This window comes from Palaemon carinicauda, chromosome 2 (assembly GCF_036898095.1).
Source record: "Palaemon carinicauda isolate YSFRI2023 chromosome 2, ASM3689809v2, whole genome shotgun sequence".
Taxonomy (NCBI): Eukaryota; Metazoa; Arthropoda; class Malacostraca; order Decapoda; family Palaemonidae; genus Palaemon; species Palaemon carinicauda.
In genome coordinates, this window is record NC_090726.1 from 41,060,430 (window position 1) to 41,078,436 (window position 18,007).

The 18,007-nt window shown below is 50.0% G+C and overlaps 1 protein-coding gene and 1 long non-coding RNA gene across 2 annotated transcripts in view; both read left to right on the forward strand.

The window, feature by feature from the left end:
- Positions 1-178: 178 nt before the first annotated feature.
- LOC137624073 (zinc finger protein 585A-like) overlaps positions 179-18,007 on the forward strand; it is a 413,407-nt gene continuing 395,578 nt past the window's right edge. Inside the window, exon 1 of the mRNA XM_068354708.1 lies at positions 179-399. The gene's annotated coding sequence lies outside the window, so the exon portion shown is untranslated. The remainder of the gene's footprint in view (positions 400-18,007) is intronic.
- LOC137624062 (uncharacterized) overlaps positions 15,187-18,007 on the forward strand; it is a 56,946-nt gene continuing 54,125 nt past the window's right edge. Inside the window, exon 1 of the long non-coding RNA XR_011040692.1 lies at positions 15,187-15,273. This is a non-coding gene — a long non-coding RNA (uncharacterized lncRNA). The remainder of the gene's footprint in view (positions 15,274-18,007) is intronic.

Genomic DNA, 18,007 nt, shown 5'->3' on the forward strand with positions numbered 1-18,007 from the left:
AACTATTCCCATGAATTAAAATAGACAATGAAAAGCCTGCTTCTCTTTGAAGTAGAAAATTATGAGAACATAGCTAACTATTGAAATATTATTTACAAATTATGTAGAGCCAAAAGGAAAATATTAAATGAACTCTAGAACATTAGAAAAATAAAAGGCCATTTAGTGACACGGAGTAGCCGTTACAGAGGCTGCGAGTTAAGACTACTACTAAACTAGATTGGGGAGAGCAACGAGAAACCTGGAATCCTGGAACTTGAAAGTGACAGTCTCAACAAATTATTGAAAATAGCAATAAATTATTGACTTTATGCAACATGGCATTATGGTTAACGAGATAACAGGGTATAGGATTGCCCGAGAAGAATGTAGAAGCATTTTCCACGTCAAATGAGGAAGGTTAGTTTTAATTACTGGAGGTTATTTAACGCGTAATATTGATAGCCGTAAACCTACGAGAGAGTATGTATGAAAGCGGCCACCTGTATGTATTATTATGCCTAACTTGGAATACGGCAGTGTATGGGGGTCGCAGGGGGGGCCGTTAACCTCCCTGTTAGTTAAGTAGGTAAGGACACAGCTTTTTGGTTAGGGGGAAAAGTTTAGGTTAGTTGATGTCCACTTTTAATGAAGGCATGAGGAACTGGCCGCTGATGTGCAAAGGCTCCTTTCCCCCTAACCAAAAAGCTGTGTCCTTACCTACTTAACTAACAGGGAGGCTAACGGCCCCCCCTGCGACCCCCATACACTGCCGTATTCCAAGTTAGGCATAATAATACATACAGGTGGCCGCTTTCATACATACACCCCGGGGGAAAAGTTTAGGTTAGTTGATGTCCACTTTTAATGAAGGCATGAGGAACTGGCCGCTGATGTGCAAAGGCTACGTATTATTTAGTGTTACCTTGGCAGGAGTGAAGCTTATTGCTAATCAGTTTATACACTATTACCACTGAGTTTTTCATTAAATAAATTGTCAAAGCTTTTAAAAAAATCAATTTCCTTCTGGTATTGGTAACGAAACATAGACTCTTCTTGGCTGGTGGTCTAGTGTGGTAGGAACATAGGACTGGGAAAACAGCTTTTAAAAGTAAGTAGGATTCAGCACTACTGTCTTTAGTATGATGGGAATGGAAGGAAATGCCTGAGGCCTTTGTCCTTCAGTAGACTATCAATGGCTGATGATATATATATGTATATATATATATATATATATATATATATATATATATATATATATATATATATGCGTGTGTGTGTACTGTATATATATATATATATATATATATATATATATATATATATATATATATATATATATATATATATATATATATATATATATATACACCATAAGAAATAAATACATTTTTATTGATGAAACTACTCCCTCAAATGAAAATAGACAATGAAAAGCCTGTTTCTCTTTGAAGTAGAAAATTATGAAAACATAGCTAACTATTGAAATATTATTTACAAATTATGTAGAGCCTAAAGGAAAATATTAAACGAACTCTAAAACATTAGAAAAATAAAATGCCATTTAGTGACACGAAGTAGCCGTTACAGAGGCTGCAAGTTAAGACTACTACTAAACTAGATTGGTGAGAGCAACAAAATATACTAAAAGTCTTTAAAATATATGAAAGTCTCAAAAGGCTTATGTCATTGTACAATTCAGTCAGCCACGTAGACTCCTGTGATTATTATTATTATTATTATTATTATTATTATTATTATTAGTTAACCTACAACCTTATTTAGAAAAGCAGGATGCTATAAGCCCAGGAGCCCAAACGGGGAAAATAGCCTAATGAGGAAAGGAAACGAGGAAAAATTAAATATTTTAATAACAGTAACATTGAAATAAAGATTTCATTCATAAACTTTAAAAACAAAACAAAATCAATTAGTATTTAATCCCCCCCCCCCTAGCAAGTTAGCTGGAGCCTTTATAGTTTTTTTTTATGTCCCGGTTGTAAAATTTAAAGTTACGACTGAAAAACCACATAGAAAACGAGAATCCTTCCTATTGACGATCAGCCGTATTTTATTGTATCTATGAGTACGTTGGTTAATGGGAGCCTTGGTAAAATTACAGTTATGGATAGAACAGCATTTTGAACAGAAATAATTGTTTTTCCTGTAGTAAATAATGTACTTTCACTGAATTTGACCATTTCAACTGCAAATAAACCAAAATATATGTTAGACTGTTTAAGAACGGGATATTTGTTAGAAATCTAATTGTTTTTGCTGAGCCGTGCACTCGCTTCGCTCGCTGAAAAAGAAAAACATCAAGCTTATATATACTGACAAGTGGTATATGCTGAGCTGCTCACACTAGCTCCATTGATTATTTCTTAGATAATTAAGTTTTTATTTGGAGTGAAAATGTGTCTATATTGAAGAAAATAGACTTTTTCTTAAGCAAACAATTGTCTTTTAGTAAAATAGCCTTTTCCATCCATAACTATAATAAAACCGGAGCCTTTGTATATCAGTGGCTTGTTCCTCCAGCGTGCGTAGAAGATGGGAATTTTCTTCCCATTATTTTTAGTTGTTCATAAGACTATCCTACTAAAACTGTGTCCGGTGTTCCTTGAAACCTCTACACAAGAACACCACCTAACCTAAACTTCCCCACCTAACCTAACCTACGAGCTGTGTCCTTACCTACTTACCTAATAGGGGCTTGTGCTAACGTCCCCTGGCTACCCCCCTTACACTGCCGTATTTTTAGCTGGCCATCATCATACACACAGGTGACCGCTATCATACATACACCCCGATTAATGAACCAATGGTAATTATTCACTAACTGGTCTTCGCTCCGCTGTGGCTCGCTACGCTTGCAACCAAATATTATATTATTGCTCCTCTGTTCTGGCAATCAGTTCTTGTTACGGTACTCGCGTTTGCCGAGTGAGCGAGTATTTTGGCGGACCAAAAACTGACGATCCATTCTGAGATAATTCAAATGTGCTAAACTTTTAAAATGTATAGTTTGTTCCGTAACTGAATACAAACCAACGCTATTTACATGGGGTAATTACTTTGGCGACAGCCGATGACGAGCCATAAAGTTTTAATGAGGGTTTCCTACCCCACCGCTAGTTAGGGAGGGGTAGCTAGCTACCCCTCCCTCCTCACACACACCGGTGAAGATCCACTTTACTTCTGGCTCGGGAAGAGAGCAGACCTGTCTGTGCTCTCCCTCGCTTTGACCGCCATATTAATCTGTTTTTTGCTTTCTCTCTTTTGCAGTGTGTGCGAAGTTGGCTTCTACTGACAATGCGTACTTGCCCTGGACGTCCCGGCCGCCCTTGCGGGACCTTTATGTCGGCCGTGGAAACGGACCCGCACCCCTTATGCCCCCAGTGTAGGGGCCAACGATGTGATAGTTCGAATTTGTGCATTGAGTGTAGGGAGTGGTCTACCTCCCAGTGGGAGAGGTTTGCCCGGCGACGTAAGAAGAAGGCTAAGAGGGATCTTTCTCTTTCCGAGGTTTCTCGGAAAGAGAGAAAATCCTAAGTCTTCCTCTTCCGCCGCCCATTCCTCCTCCGAAGCTCTCGCTCGGGCGGCCTCTTCCGCGAGGCCGGCGAGAGGTAGCGTAGACCGTAATGTTGATGTCATTAACCGATCCCGTGGCGAGGGAGAGGTCGTTGCTTACCATAGCGAGGCGGCTGCCCCTCCCCCCTCGGAGGAGGTATTTGTTTCGAACAATGACCTTTTTCAGCTTTGGGCTTCCTTGGGGCTGCAGGGTTCGCCCTCCAAGGAAGTCTTGTTTGGTATGATCAAACAGGGTGCGGCTGCCGAACAATCGTCAACCTCAGCGGACATAGATCCTCTGTCTGTGGTTGACGTTGTTGTGTCGGAAACATCCCGTGGGTGTGACCAAACTCCTCTTTCTGTGGCTGCGGTAGCAGAAGGCTCTGTCTCTCCCTCTGAACATACTTCGAGGGAGGAGCTTAGTCCCATGGTCTCTCCTTCCGCTGAGACTCCCTCTCGGGGGAGTTCTCTGGTAGAGACGCCTCTTCGGAGGCCTGTTGATGGTCAGCCTGCTGATCCCACGGCCCCTCGTGGGCGTATAAGGCGGAAGGCTCGTCCTCCCCTTCGCCGTAGAGGCCTTCCTTCCCCGTAGAGGCCTTCCTTCCCCCTTCAAAGGGGTTAAGAGGCGCCTCTTCGGCTCGTCGTCACCACAGTCCTCTGCGGAGGAGACGACTCGCCGTTCTCCCGATCTACTTGCTACCACCCTTGACCTCTCCAGGGATCGTTCGCGATCCCCGTCGGAGGATGGTCGTCCTTCGGGACAATGTGAGCTGTCACCTCAACCATCTACATCTAATACTGCTGACGCGCTTTACGCGCCGGAGACTGCCACTGCGCAACCTCCTGACCCTTCGGGGTCTCAGGGACTTGAGCGTGCAAATGCGCCGCTCGCCCCTAAGCGTAAGGCTCCGCCTGCGCTCCCTGTTGCTGTTGGTCCTGCCGTTCCTGACAAAGCGCCTCGGCGCTCACCCTTAGGCGTTGGCGCCGCTGTTCCTGTTACTCGCCAGGGTTCCCCTTGTGCGCCCACGCCTATCGGCGCCCCGTCGCCCTCCTGCAGTTCCTGATGTAGCGCGTAAACGCCCAACTGCGCAAACGCGCGTTGCTCCTGTTGTAGCGCCGCCACGCTCTCCTGCGCACTTGCGGCCAGTTCCTGATAAGGCGCCTACGCGCCCACTGGTGCCCCAGCGGCCTTCAGCGCTCACGCGCCCTCCGGCACCTCGCCGGCCCCCGGTTCCTGTTTCACCGCACGCGATCCAGGAGGTTCCTGAGTTGGTGCACAGGCGCCCACAGGGTCCTTCGCACTCGTCGCGCCCAGCGGGGGAGAGACGCGATACGCGTCCCCGCGCGATTCCAGCTCCAGCGCTCACACGCACCCCAACACGCCCACGCGCCGCTTTGGGCCCATTGCGCCCACCTAAGGAGGTTTGCGATACAAGGGAATCTCGTGATACGAGAGAGGTTCGCGATGCGCGTCCGCGCGCAGTTCCTGTTACAGCTCCAACGCGACCACGCGTCGCGACGACTCAGCTCGTCACCCCAGAGGTTGCCAAGCCAGCGCACGGGCGCTCACGACCGCCTCTGGAACCGCGCGAATCTGTTAATGCTACGATCGCGTTCGACGCGCCCCAATCGCGCCCTGTTCCTGCTTCACGCCCCGTGCCTGTCTTTAAGACAGCGGTGGTGGTGCAACTCACTCCAGAACGCCCTCACGCGGCTCGCACCTCGCGACCCCTGAAGCAGCGAACCCCGACGCGACCTGTTCCTGATACGCGCCATGCGCGCCCACGATCGCCAGCGCACCTAGCGCTTGCACAGGCGAGTAAACCGGTCCAACTGGACCGTCATCAGACCTCTCGTTCCCAGGTCGCTCGCGACCCTGCTCCCGCACTATCGCTCCCTCGGCCAGTCCTACCGGACACCTTCTCGGGCGCTCCTGTTATCTCTTGCCCTCCGGGGCTGCATCAAATCACTGCGCGCCCGCGCGTTCGGCCGCCTCCTGTTCCAGCTCGCCGCACGCCATCGCCCACTCACGCTCGCGGGCATGTTCCCGCTCAGGCTTCCGTGCGCCCCCTCGGCCCCGCTCCCACTCTGTCTCCAGCGTGCCATCGCACCATTGCTCCCGACCATCCTCCTGCGCACCATCGCGCCCCCGCGCCCGCCCACGATTTTCCAGCTACGCGCGCGATTCTGATCTGGGCCCGGTTTACGAGCCCCAGCGCGATCGCCGGCAGGCGGTTTCTTCTTTGTCGCGTTAACCTCCCCGCAAGCGCAGACCAGCACGCTCGCCAGAGGGGGAACGCTCCTCTGACAGGTCTAGGGATTCTTCTCTTACAGCCCGACAGGCAAACCCTCGTGTGTCGACTCCTCCTAGGGATCCGTCGATCCCTTTCCTTTCAGAGGGAGTGTCTGACAGTGCTGCTGTCAGTCAGCAGCCCTGGTTCGACACCCTACTCAGAGCTCTCGTTCGGGCTATTAAGCCAACACTCTCTGATTCGGGTCGCGAACCAGCGGCAGCTTCCTCCCCCCTGAAAAGGAAGAGAGGAGTCTCTCCCGTGGATCCTCCTCCGAGGCCTGTGCTGTCCCCGCGTAGATCCTTGCGCAAGGATCCTACTCCCCCTCAGACCTTCTCGCCCTCCCCTGCGGAGGAGGATTACCCCTCCTCAGGGGAGTCGGTTGAGCAGGAATACTCCCCCATCACACCAATGGTGGATGTTCCTCCTCTTCCCGAGAGGTCTCTTCGTCCCGAGGTGGAGAAGGACTTGCCCCCTTCGCTTTTAGAGTCCTGCATCCCTCCCAAGAGGGAACCTAAGGACTCTAAGACGATTCCAAAATCGTCTTCTAGGATCAGACAGGAACAGCCCAGAGCCGTAGAGGATGCCCACGTTTCCCCCCAGGAAGAGCCTCTGGGGTCCTGAGACTTCGCTGCAAGTCCGTCTGGAGGCGAGCCCCAGGAGTCAGAGCACGCGTTCTGGCAGGTCCTGACTCTCATGAGGAACCTTAATGGGATTCCAGACCCTGAGGTCCCACCTCGTGAGGGTAAGGACATGGTCCTGGATCGCATCTATGGCACTCAGAAGCCCTCTAGAGCCAGCGCAGCATTGCCTTGGTCCCAGGGGATGAAGAGCGCCAGAGACAAGATCGAGGGCCAGCTCGCGGAGCTTGCCTCTTCCAGTAGATCCAGTGCCGGAAGTAAGCTCCTCCCTCCTCCTCGTGTCCATCAGAGGAGGTACTTTGAAGTCCTTGAGGAGTCTGCGCTGAGCCTTCCCCTACATTATTCCGTGGAAGGACTCACAGGGGAAGTCCCTCTCGAGAGGCTCTCCAACCGGCACGTATCCTTCTCAGCCACTGAGATCCAGAGCCAGGAGAAGGTCATCAAGTGCGCTATGCAAGCCACTTCATGGCTCGACATCTGTCTGGGGTCTCTGGGCATCCTTGTGCGTTCCGAGGATCTCTCCAAGGAAAGCACCAGGGAGGCGCTGGAAACTTTTCTCCTCTCAGGTACTCGGACCATCGAGTTCCTGTCCCACCAAGTCTCGAGCTTGTGGACCAACATGATCCTCAAATGCAGGGACGCTGCTGTTGAGAGGTTCCACCATAAGGATCCCAGCGCTGAGTTGAGCAGGCTCAGACACTCTTCCGTCCTCGGTAAGAGCTTGTTTGAGCCTAAGGATGTGGAGCTCTCTGCCGAGAGGTGGAGGAAATCCAACCAGGATTCCCTCATCCATAGGACCCTAACATCGAGGCCCTATAAGCCTCCGGCGGTTCAGCAGCCCCGTCTCGTCAAGGATACGAAGAAGACTACCGTAGCAGCCAAGCCCAAGGTGTCTAAGCCCTTTCCTGCCAAGGGCAGGAGGGGGAAAAAGTCCTCCAAGGGAGGCAAGAACCCTAGAGGCTCCGGCTGAGGCCGGAAGCGTTAGAGTTGGCATTCCCCCCGCGTGTCCACCAGTGGGGGGATGTCTGCAGAGTTGCTCAGCAAGGTGGCAGCAACTCGGGGCGGATGCCTGGATGGTCTCCGTAATATCCCTAGGGTATCGCGTCCCGTTCACAGCATCTCTCCCTCCCCTGACAGCGAATCCAGTGTCGTTGAGCTCTTTTGCCATGGGATCGGCAAAAGGGCAGGCCCTTCGGGCCGAAGTCCAGACCATGTTGGAGAAGGACGCTCTCCAGGAGGTCGTGGACGGGTTCCCAGGCTTCTACAGTCGACTCTTTCTTGTGAGAAAGGCGTCTGGAGGCTGGAGACCAGTCATCGACCTCTCGGCACTGAACGGTTTTGTCAAGCAGACTCCGTTCAGTATGGAGACGGCAGACACGGTTAGACTTGCAGTGAGACCACGAGACTTCATGTGCACACTGGATCTGAAGGACGCGTACTTCCAGATCCTAATCCATCCGTCTTCAAGGAAGTACCTGAGATTTTGCCTAGACAACAAAATCTACCAGTTCAAGGTGCTGTGTTTCGGTCTCTCCACAGCCCCTCAGGTGTTCACCAGAGTCTTCACCATCATCTCTTCATGGGCTCACAGGATCGGCATCCGTCTCCTCCGTTACCTGGACGACTGGCTGATCCTGGCAGACTCGGAGGCATCCCTTCTTCGCCACCGAGACAAGCTCCTCGAAGTTTGCCAGGATCTGGGGATCGTGGTAAACCTCGAGAAGTCCTCTCTGCAGCCCTCTCAGAAGCTGGTATATCTAGGCATGATCATAGACACCAAGCTCCACAAATCCTTCCCATCAGACGAAAGGATAGCAAGGCTGAGGAAGGTTGCGAAACCTTTCCTCAATCGAGAAGAACTCTCAGCCCAGTCGTGGCTTCGTCTCCTCGGCCATCTCTCCTTCCTGACCCGTCTCGTCCCCAACAGTCGTCTCAGGATGAGATCCCTTCAGTGGCGACTCAAGTCTCGGTGGAGTCAAGGACTCGACTCCCCAGACATCCTGATCCCCATGGGATCTGGGGAACGAGCGGACCTCAGATGGTGGGTGGCAGACGAGAACCTGCAAAAGGGAGTGGATCTTCTCGTCTCTACCCCTGATTTGATGCTGTTTTCGGACTCATCAAACAAGGGGTGGGGTGCCCACGTTCTGAACCACAGGGCCTCATGCCTGTGGTCAGAATCAGAAAAGTACCTTCACATAAACCTGCTAGAGATGAAGGCCGTTTTCCTGACCCTTCAAAAGTTCCACCATGTCCTGGCGGGCCACTCCGTAGTGGTGATGAGCGACAACACTACGGTGGCGGCTTACATCAACAAGCAGGGAGGTACCTTTTCAGAACAGCTGTCCCATCTTACAGTAGAGATCCTGAGATGGTCCGAAGCCCACTCTATATCACTTGCGGCTCGCTTCATTCCAAGCAAGAGGAATGTGCTTGCCGACAGTCTGAGCAGAGCGACGCAGATAGTGAGTACCGAGTGGTTTTTGGATCCTCGGATAGCCAACAAAGTCCTGACTTTGTGGGGTTCCCCGACTATGGACCTGTTCGCTACAGCATTGAACACCAAGCTTCCGCTGTACTGCTCCCCAGTCCCGGACCCCAAGGCCCTCTGGCAAGATGACTTACAACAATGGTGGGACAACGTCGACGTGTACGCCCTTCCCCCGTTCTGTCTGATGAGGAGGGTCCTCAACAAGACCAGAACATCGGTCAACCTCTCGATGACCTTGATAGCTCCGTTATGGCATCACGCAGAGTGGTTTCCGGACCTTCTGCAGCTCCTCACGGAGATCCCGAGGGAGCTCCCTCCACGTCACGAGCTACTCAAACTTCGACTTCACGCCTGGAGACTATCCAGCATCTCCTCAAAGAGAGAGGATTTTCGCAACAAGTTGCGGAAAGGATGTCTGGCCACCTGCGCAGGTCATCTGCAGGAGTCTACCAGGCGAAGTGGAAAGTTTTCTGTGGTTGGTGCCGTGGAAGGGGTATCTCTCCCCTCGATGCCACTTTACCAGCAATAGCGGAGTTCCTTGTGTATCTGCGGGAAGAAATGCGCCTTTCAGTCTTGGCAGTGAAAGGCTATCGCTCAGCCTTAAGTCTTGCCTTCAGGCTCAAAGGAATGGACATTTCTTCCTCGCTGGAACTGTTTCTTCTCATACGGAGTTACAAACCTACCTGCCCTCAGTCGGAAGTGAGACCTCCTCCTTGGAACGTGGTTCGGGTTCTCAGGTCTCTTAAGAGGCCTCCCTACGAACCATTACGCCAGGCTTCTGATCGCCACCTTACCTGGATGACGGTGTTCCTGCTAGCTCTGGCCTTGGCCAAGCGAGTCAGTGAACTGCATGGTCTCTCCTACGACGTCGCCCATTCAAGAGGATGGGGGGAGGTAACGTTCGGCTTCATCCCTGAGTTTGTTGCTAAGACTCAGAACCCGTGAGCCCAGGACCCTAGGTTCGACTCTTTCCAGGTCTCGAGTCTTCGTTCTGTAACAGATGACCCTGACCATCTCCTACTGTGCCCAGTCAGGAGTCTGAGGTTGTATCTCAAAAGAACAGCTGCAGCCCGCCCCCAGGTGCGGAACTTGTTCGTTAGCACTGGGGAAACGAAGAGGAGGGCCACCAGGAATACCATCTCGGCCTGGATCCGCAAGGTGATCCACCTGGCCTTGAGTTCCGACCCTCCTCCGTCACGGCGCCCTAGGGCGCATGATGTCAGGGGCGTTGCTACGTCCCTGGCCTTCAAGAAGAACTTTTCGGTGACGCAGGTCCTGCAAGCTGGGGTGTGGAAGCGTCAGACCACCTTCACGACCCACTACCTGCAAGACGTGACACACAGACGGCTCAATACGTTTTCTATCGGCCCTGTGGTGGCTGCACAACAGCTGGTCTAACCTCAGGCTCCTAATTGGACAAGTAGCAGAGGGTTAAGGGCATTGTTACCCGGTTTTAGTCTGTGTGAATGAAAAGATCTGTCTGGCCCTTTTCTTTTCTTCATCCCCTCCTCCCTTGGAGAAAAACAGCATCCTGGGTCCTTTGCACAGCTGACCTCGAACCTCTGTAGGTAAGCCATGCTCCCTTGTGTTCCTAGCACAGTGGTAACTCTACATACGAATTTAATCCGTTCCAGAACCAACTTCGGATGTAGAAAATGTTCGGATGTCGAAACGAATTTTCCCATAAGAATACATTGAAATAGGATTAATCCGTGGTTGAGCCCAAAAACCTATGATAACTTCATAATAAACTACTATACATAATTTTCCCATGAGAATAATGAATACTAAATTAGATAATAGACATGTAAATAAGAAGAATAGACATGTAAATAAGAAGAATTAGCAAAAAATGATAAATAAGAAACGGGTTTTTAGCGTCACTTTACCTTAGAAACTCCAGCGCAGGTGTTGTTAGTCTTGCTACGCAGAGAGGAGACGGACGGGCGGTGAGGAGGTAGAGAGGTTAACTATGATAAACGTACACTACCGTAACTTATTCTAACTTACACTAAGTGAACTTTAACATAACTTAGCTTATTTTTTTTTTATTTTTTATATTTTATATTTTTTTTTTACATTTTCTTTTTTTTCTTTTTGATGATTACGTAATTTTAATCACTTTCACTCTCTACATTTAAAATTGACTGAATTTCTTTTGCTTCACTCTTTTCCGTTTTTTTTTGTTTCACTTTCTTCCGCTTCACTCTTTGCCGTTTTCTTTGAATCACTTACATCCTCTTCATCGCGAGTTCACTTCGCGGTTTTTTAAAGAAATTATCGATAGATAATTGCTTGGTACGGCTTTTCAGAATGTTTCGAAAGTGAGTTAGGCAAACATCATCGAATTAAGAAACTACACGACAAACCTGCAATTTCTTTGGATGGTATTTGTCGATGAAGTCGACCACGTCTTGATATTTTCCTAACACCTCTTTTATTTGCGCCGAACCTAACACATGTTCTACCTCCTCGCTCCCTTCCTCGTCATCACTCATGTGCTCCGACATAGCATGGAGTTCTTTGAGCTCATCCGTGGTAAGTTCGTCGTGATGTTCGGTGACGAGTTCCGTAACGTTATTGCGTTGACCTCCAGACTCATGGACTTGCCAAGGGAGACGATTTCCTTTACGGCTTCCGCTGCACCGACCACGGGATCAGGTTCGGGGTCAAAACCTTCAAAATCTCGGGAAGAAACTGCATCAGGCCACAGCTTCTTCCAGGCAGAATTGAGGGTCCGTCGAGTTAATCCCACCCAAGCCTGATCTATGATCTTCAAGCAGTGCACGATGTTGAAGTGGCCCCTCCAAAATTCACGCCAAGTTAAGTTGGTGCTTTGCGTGACATTAAAGCACTGCTTAAATAAGTGCTTGGTGTACAGCTTCTTAAAATTAGAGATGACTTGCTGGTCCATGGGCTGGAGGATAGAGGTGGTATTCGGTGGAATATACAGCACCTTTATGAACTTGAATTCATCGAAGATATCATCTTCAAGTCCAGGGGGGGTGGGTGAGCGGGTGCATTGTCAAGGCATAGCAGGCACTTTAAAGGCATTTTCTGTTCATGAAGATACTTCTTCACAGAAGGGCCAAAAACTTGGTTAACCCATTGCACAAAGAATTGCATAGTGACCCAGGCCTTCGAGTTGGATCGCCAGAAAACATGAAGCAGATCCTTATCGACGTAAGGGCTTGACTTTGAAGTCCCCGCTAGCGTTGGCACATAGGGCAAGAGTCAACCGATCCTTCATTGGCTTATGCCCAGGCAATTTCTTCTCTTCGGCAGTGATGTAGGTTCGACTCGGCATCTTCTTCCAAAACAGCCCGGTTTCATCACAATTATACACCTGCTGCTCTACGTAGCCTTCTTCCTGCACGATCTTTTCGAAGTTCTTGACAAAGTCAGCTGCAGCCTTTGTGTCTGCACTAGCAGCCTCTCCGTGGCGAACAACTGAATGAATCCCGGACCGTTTCTTAAATTTCTCGAACCAGCCACGAGATGCCTTGAAATCATCTGAGGAAGGCTCGGTTGAACTCTCCCCAGCATCACCCCCAGAGCTCTCCTCCTTCAAGTCCGTAAAGATGGCGTGCGCCTTCTCGCAGATAACGGTCTCGGTGATGGTGTCACCAACGATCTCTCTATCCTTATTCCACACTTGTAGAAGTCGTTCCATCTCTTCTATGATAGGGGTACGGCGTTTGGAAATTATGGTGATCCCCTTAGAAGGTTTCACTGCTTTAATAGCTTCCTTCTGTTTAAGGATTGTCGAGATCGTCGACATATTACAGCCATACTGTTTAGCAAGTTCACTCACGCGGACGCCACGCTCATGTTTTTCAATAATTTCCTGCTTAATTTCTAAAGAAAGCATTTCCTTCTTCCTTTTCTCACCACTACCACTACCACTGGCAAAACTAAGCCTTTTAGGACCCATACTTTACATAAATTACCGTTAAAGGATGCACGTAAAAAATCACGATTAAAACAGAGTTAATAGCAGAACGCACAGAGCACAAATGCAAGAAGCCGACGAGAACACAGGACTGACCCAAGACCCGCTAATTGAGCGTCCCTCCGAGGTCGATGTGCTGCCTTCTATCGACGGAAATAAAAAACACTTCAGGCGCTATGAGCACCGACTACGCGTACGAGTATTGTTTACTTCGTGTGTCGAAAAAACATTCGGGTGTAGAGTCGGAACGTGTTCGAATTGTACTTCACGTGTCGAAAAATTCGGATACAACCGTACGACGAAAATTGCTTACTTCGGGTGTCGAAATAAAATTCGGGTGTAGAGTAAAAAATTTGCTCGAATTTTACTTCGGATGTTGGAAAATTCGGATGTAGATACGTTCGGATGTAGAGGTTCCACTGTATTAAGTTGTAATACTGTCATGTCCCCATACCCTGACGAGGTGGTATTGGGTAGTCCTAGCCTAGATTTCCCTCTAAAGAACTCCAGGTCAACTTCCTAGGACATGTCACTGCTCACCTTCACACACGACTTACGTAGGCCGCAGCAGCCCCTCAGCTGTCTGCGTGGTGCAGGGGCCCCAACCCTTGAGTTCCTTTATGAACTCGGGTTAGGAGCCCCCGGGCAAGCCAAAGCCAGTATGGCAGGGGACTTACCTCCCTTCCTAAGGGTTAAGTCACCCCATGTAAATAGCGTTGGTTTGTATTCAGTTACGGAACAAATGACAAATTCGTAGATAATTTGTATTTTTCCTAACGATACAAACCTTAGCTATTTACAGTCATGTGCCCGCCAGCCCTGTCCCCCAAGATAAGTCCTACCTCTAAGTAAAGTGGATCTTCACCGGTGTGTGTGAGGGGGGAGGGGTAGCTAGCTACCCCTCCCTACCCCCCGCTAACTAGCGGTGGGGTAGGAAACCCTCGTTAAAACTTTATGGCTCGTCATCGGCTGTCGCCAAAGTAATTACCCCATGTAAATAGTTAAGGTTTGTATCGTTAGGAAAAATACAAATTATCTACGAATTTGTCATATTTTGACTGAAAATTTTCTAACCTTTTATAGCTTAAGGAATAATCTTATACAGTGTACTGTATTTAATTGATGTACTGTTAAGTCTGTAATGCAGTTACTCATACATTATCAAATTGGTTATTTCAGGAAGGAGAATCCTGCAGACAGATGTATCGAAAGCCGGAGACCTACGGAGCGGAGAACCTCTCCATCGTGCAGGGATATGGATGAGTTCAGACAGGTCATCCACAAGTGAACCCGGATGATGATAGAACTTTATTAACAGCACGGATGACATCTAATGGGGACTGTCTCCATAGGATCAGGATTTGGAGACCAAAGATACAAGGCTTACAGAGTTGGAGAAATTCTCGAGGTACGAATCATACTGCAGACTGTAGTGTGCAGAATTCTGCATGCGTTTTTGGCCTTTAATAACCTGTGACCAATCATATATATATATTTTTTTAATATTACAGAAAGCCTTCAACTTACAAAATAAATACTGTAGGTTCCAAGAAGCTTTGTATAAGTCTAATTTTATTAAATTTTAGCCTAGGGTAGGCATCACCTACCTCGCATGCCAATGGTTTTCAGCTGCAAAAATCAAGAAATAATCCTGTTTCATATTACAAATGCCATTTTGCTTACAGCATTGAATTATATAATATTGTTTTATTACAGTACAGTATTTCATAGTGAAATTTTGATACAATATCCAAGATTTAAAATTTTAGTTGGACTTGTGTTTGTATCTTCGAAGATTTGTGAGTTGTGGACCTTCCAATTTATTGATATTTTGTCCTGTTATTATTATTATTATTATTATTATTATTATTATTATTATCATTATCATTATTATTAGCCAAGCTACAAACCCTAGTTGGAAAAGCAAGATACTATAAACCCAAGGGCTCCAATAGGGAAAAATAGCCCAGTGAGGAAAGGAAATAAGGAAATAAATAAATGATGAGAAAAAAAAATTAACAATAGATCATTCTAATGATGATAATAATTATGGTAATGGTGCTTAAGGCCAATTTACAAAAGGATAGTTCACTGGCGCCAGTAACTAGTGACAAGTAAACTTTCCAGGATAGTAGGCGTTTGCACGAGGACACTTTCCCTTTTCACGGGAATAGTTTGTTGACGGTAGTAAAGTATCCCCTTGTAAACCAGCCTTTAGATACAGTAGTGTCCGTTATATCAAAAGTTTTCCCTCCCTCAGATGATGTGAGCATTGGCATCAACAGTATGAATACAGTCCTCCGCCTATTCCAGGGATGTCGTAACCACTTTTAAATAATTTTATTGGTAAGTGTTTTTGTGGGTGGTGTATGTTGTATTGAAGATTTGTTCCGTAACCGAAATACAAACCACGCTATTTACAAGGGGCATTACTTTCGGCGTAGCTGAAATGACGAGCCATTAGAGTTTTAACGGGGTTAACTACCCTCTCGCTAGTTAGCGAGGGGGTAGGGGAGGGGTAGCTAGCTACCCCTCCCCCCTCACACACCGGTGAACTGATTCACTTCACTTTGGCTCTGGTGATGATGAGACCTGTCTGTCTCACCCTCGCATTTTTGACAGCCTTAATTTGTTTGCTTTTTCTTACAGCTTGTGTGCTTGGAAGTTGGCCTCCATCCATCATGCGGAAGTGCCCTGGACTTTCCGACCGCCCTTGTGGAACGTTCATGTCGGCGGTCGAGATCGACCCTCACTCCTTATATCCATTCTGCCGAGGTCAATGGTGTGAAAGGATTAAAACTTGTAGTGAGTGCAGGGAGTGGTCTACCTCCCAGTGGGAGAGGTTTTCCCAGCGATGTAAGAAGAAGTCTAAGCGTGACCTTTCTCCTTCAAGGGCTGCCTTGAAGAAGGAAGGTTCCAAAGACTCTTCTTCCGTTGCCCGAACCTCCTCCGAAGCTCCAACTCGATCGGTCTCTCGCGAGGGGCCATCGAGTGGTAGCGTAGGCCTTTCTGTTGTTGTCCAACCTCAGGGTTCGGGAGAGGGAGTTGCCTCCCATAGCGAGGCAGCTCCTCCTCCTCTACCTCCTACGGGGGAGGCTTTTGATGTTGATGATTCTGTGTCTAACAATGATCTTTTGCAGCTTTGGGCTTCCTTGGGGATTAAGGGCTCGCCCTCCAGGGAAGCCCTGTTTGACCTGATCCAGTTGGGTGCAGCTGTCAAACAGTCGCCGGTAATAGCAGAGGTAGATCCTCTGTCTGTTGTCGACGTTGTTGTGGCAGAGGCTTCCGACGGGTCGGGCCAAATCCCTGCTGTTGTTGCGGATGTTGCTGAAGGCTCAGTTCCCCCCTCCGAACATCCTTCGAGGGAGGAGCTGGGTCCAACGGTCTCTCCTGCGGGTGATTCTCCCCCCCGGGTGAGTTCACTGACGGAGACTCCTCTTCGGAGGACCGACGATGGTGTTGCTGCCCCTCGAGGTCGTCTTCGCTGTAAGGCTTGCCCTCCTCTTCGCCGTCGAGGCCTTCCTTCCCCTTACAAGGGGGTTAGGAGGCGCCTCTTTGGGTTCTTCGCCTTCGACGTCTCCCACAGAGGAGCCTCCTCGACGTGAGCAGACTGTTACAGCCGCATCGCTATACCTCTCAGCTGATCGTTCGCAATCACCGACGCCTGCCAGACCTGCTAGCCTTCCTTCTCCGTTTGCGGAGGCAGATGTGCTGTGGGCGCCTACGCACCCCGTTTTCCAACGGGCGCTGGTCCCTTCGGGGCATAAGGGCTTGTCTCTCACTGAGACTAAGTCCCTTAAGCGCCAGGTGTTACCTGCTCGCCCATGTTCTCCTGCGCGCAAGCGCTCTCCTGCTGTGGACCCTTCAGATTCTTCACGCCCCACATCTTCTCGCCGTAGATCTCCTGCCCGCCAGTGCTCGCCTGCGCGCCAGTGCTCACCTACGCGTCAGCGCTCCCCTGCTCGTCAGGAATCTCCTGTGTGCCAGCTCTCTCCTGCTCACCAGCGCACATCTGCGCGCCCACGTACTCCTGAGCGTCCACTACCACCTGCTCGCCAGCGCACATCTGCGCGCCAACGTTCGCCCGCGCGCCCTTGATCTCCGGATCTGGGTGGAGGCAAGGAGATTATTCCTTTGCCCCCTCGCCGTCTATCTCCTACGCGCCCTCAGTCTCCGCCCACGCGCCAGCCTTTGCCTGCGCGCCATCGCGCGCACTCTCCTGTGCGCTCTTCTAGACCTGGTCAAGCCCCTGCGCGCCCGCGCGCCCACGAGAAGTCTCCGGTGCAAGCCCGCGAGCGTTCGCCCCTACGCGCCACTTCACCTTCTGGTCCTGCAGCCCATCTGATAGCTCCCGACCACGCCACTACGTGTCAGCGATCTCCAACACGCCAGCGATCTCCTGCGCGCCTGCGCGATCCTTCGCCTACGCGCAAGCGCTCTCCAACGTGCCCGTGTGCCCTCACATGGGATCGCCGAAGGTCTCCTGCGCGCCCACGCGCTAACTCGCTTGTGCGCAGCCGATCGCCTTCTCGGCCTACGCGCCATCGCTCCCCTGCACGGCGTCGTTTTCACTGCCGCCAGCGCTCTCCCCTACAACGCGCCCACTCACCCACGCGCTCTCTCGCCCGCGTGCACACGCGCCCCCTCGCTCGCGTGCACACGAGCCCCCTCGCCCGCGCTTTCATCTCCGCGCGCATGCGCGCCAACGTTTGCCCGCACGCGAACCCGCGATTTTACCATCGCGCGAGCGCCAGCGCGACCCCGATCGCGATTCTCCGCTGGGTTTCGCAGCACGGGCAACCTTGCGAGTCCTCGGGAGTGACGCGTACTTCAAGATCATCGTCGTCATGATCTCCACAGCGTAAGCGCAGAGCAGCGCTCTTGCAGGAGGAGGAAGATTCTTCAGAGAGGTCTAGGCAACACCCTTCTTTTCAGGCAGGCCCTGTGGTATCCACTCCTAAGGATCGCCCGATCCCCTTCCCTCCAGCGGGAGTCGCTGGCACCGAGTCTGTCAGCCGTCAGCCTTGGTTCGGGTCTCTGATCAAAGTGGTCGTCCAGGCTGTTAAGCCGGCCCTCACTG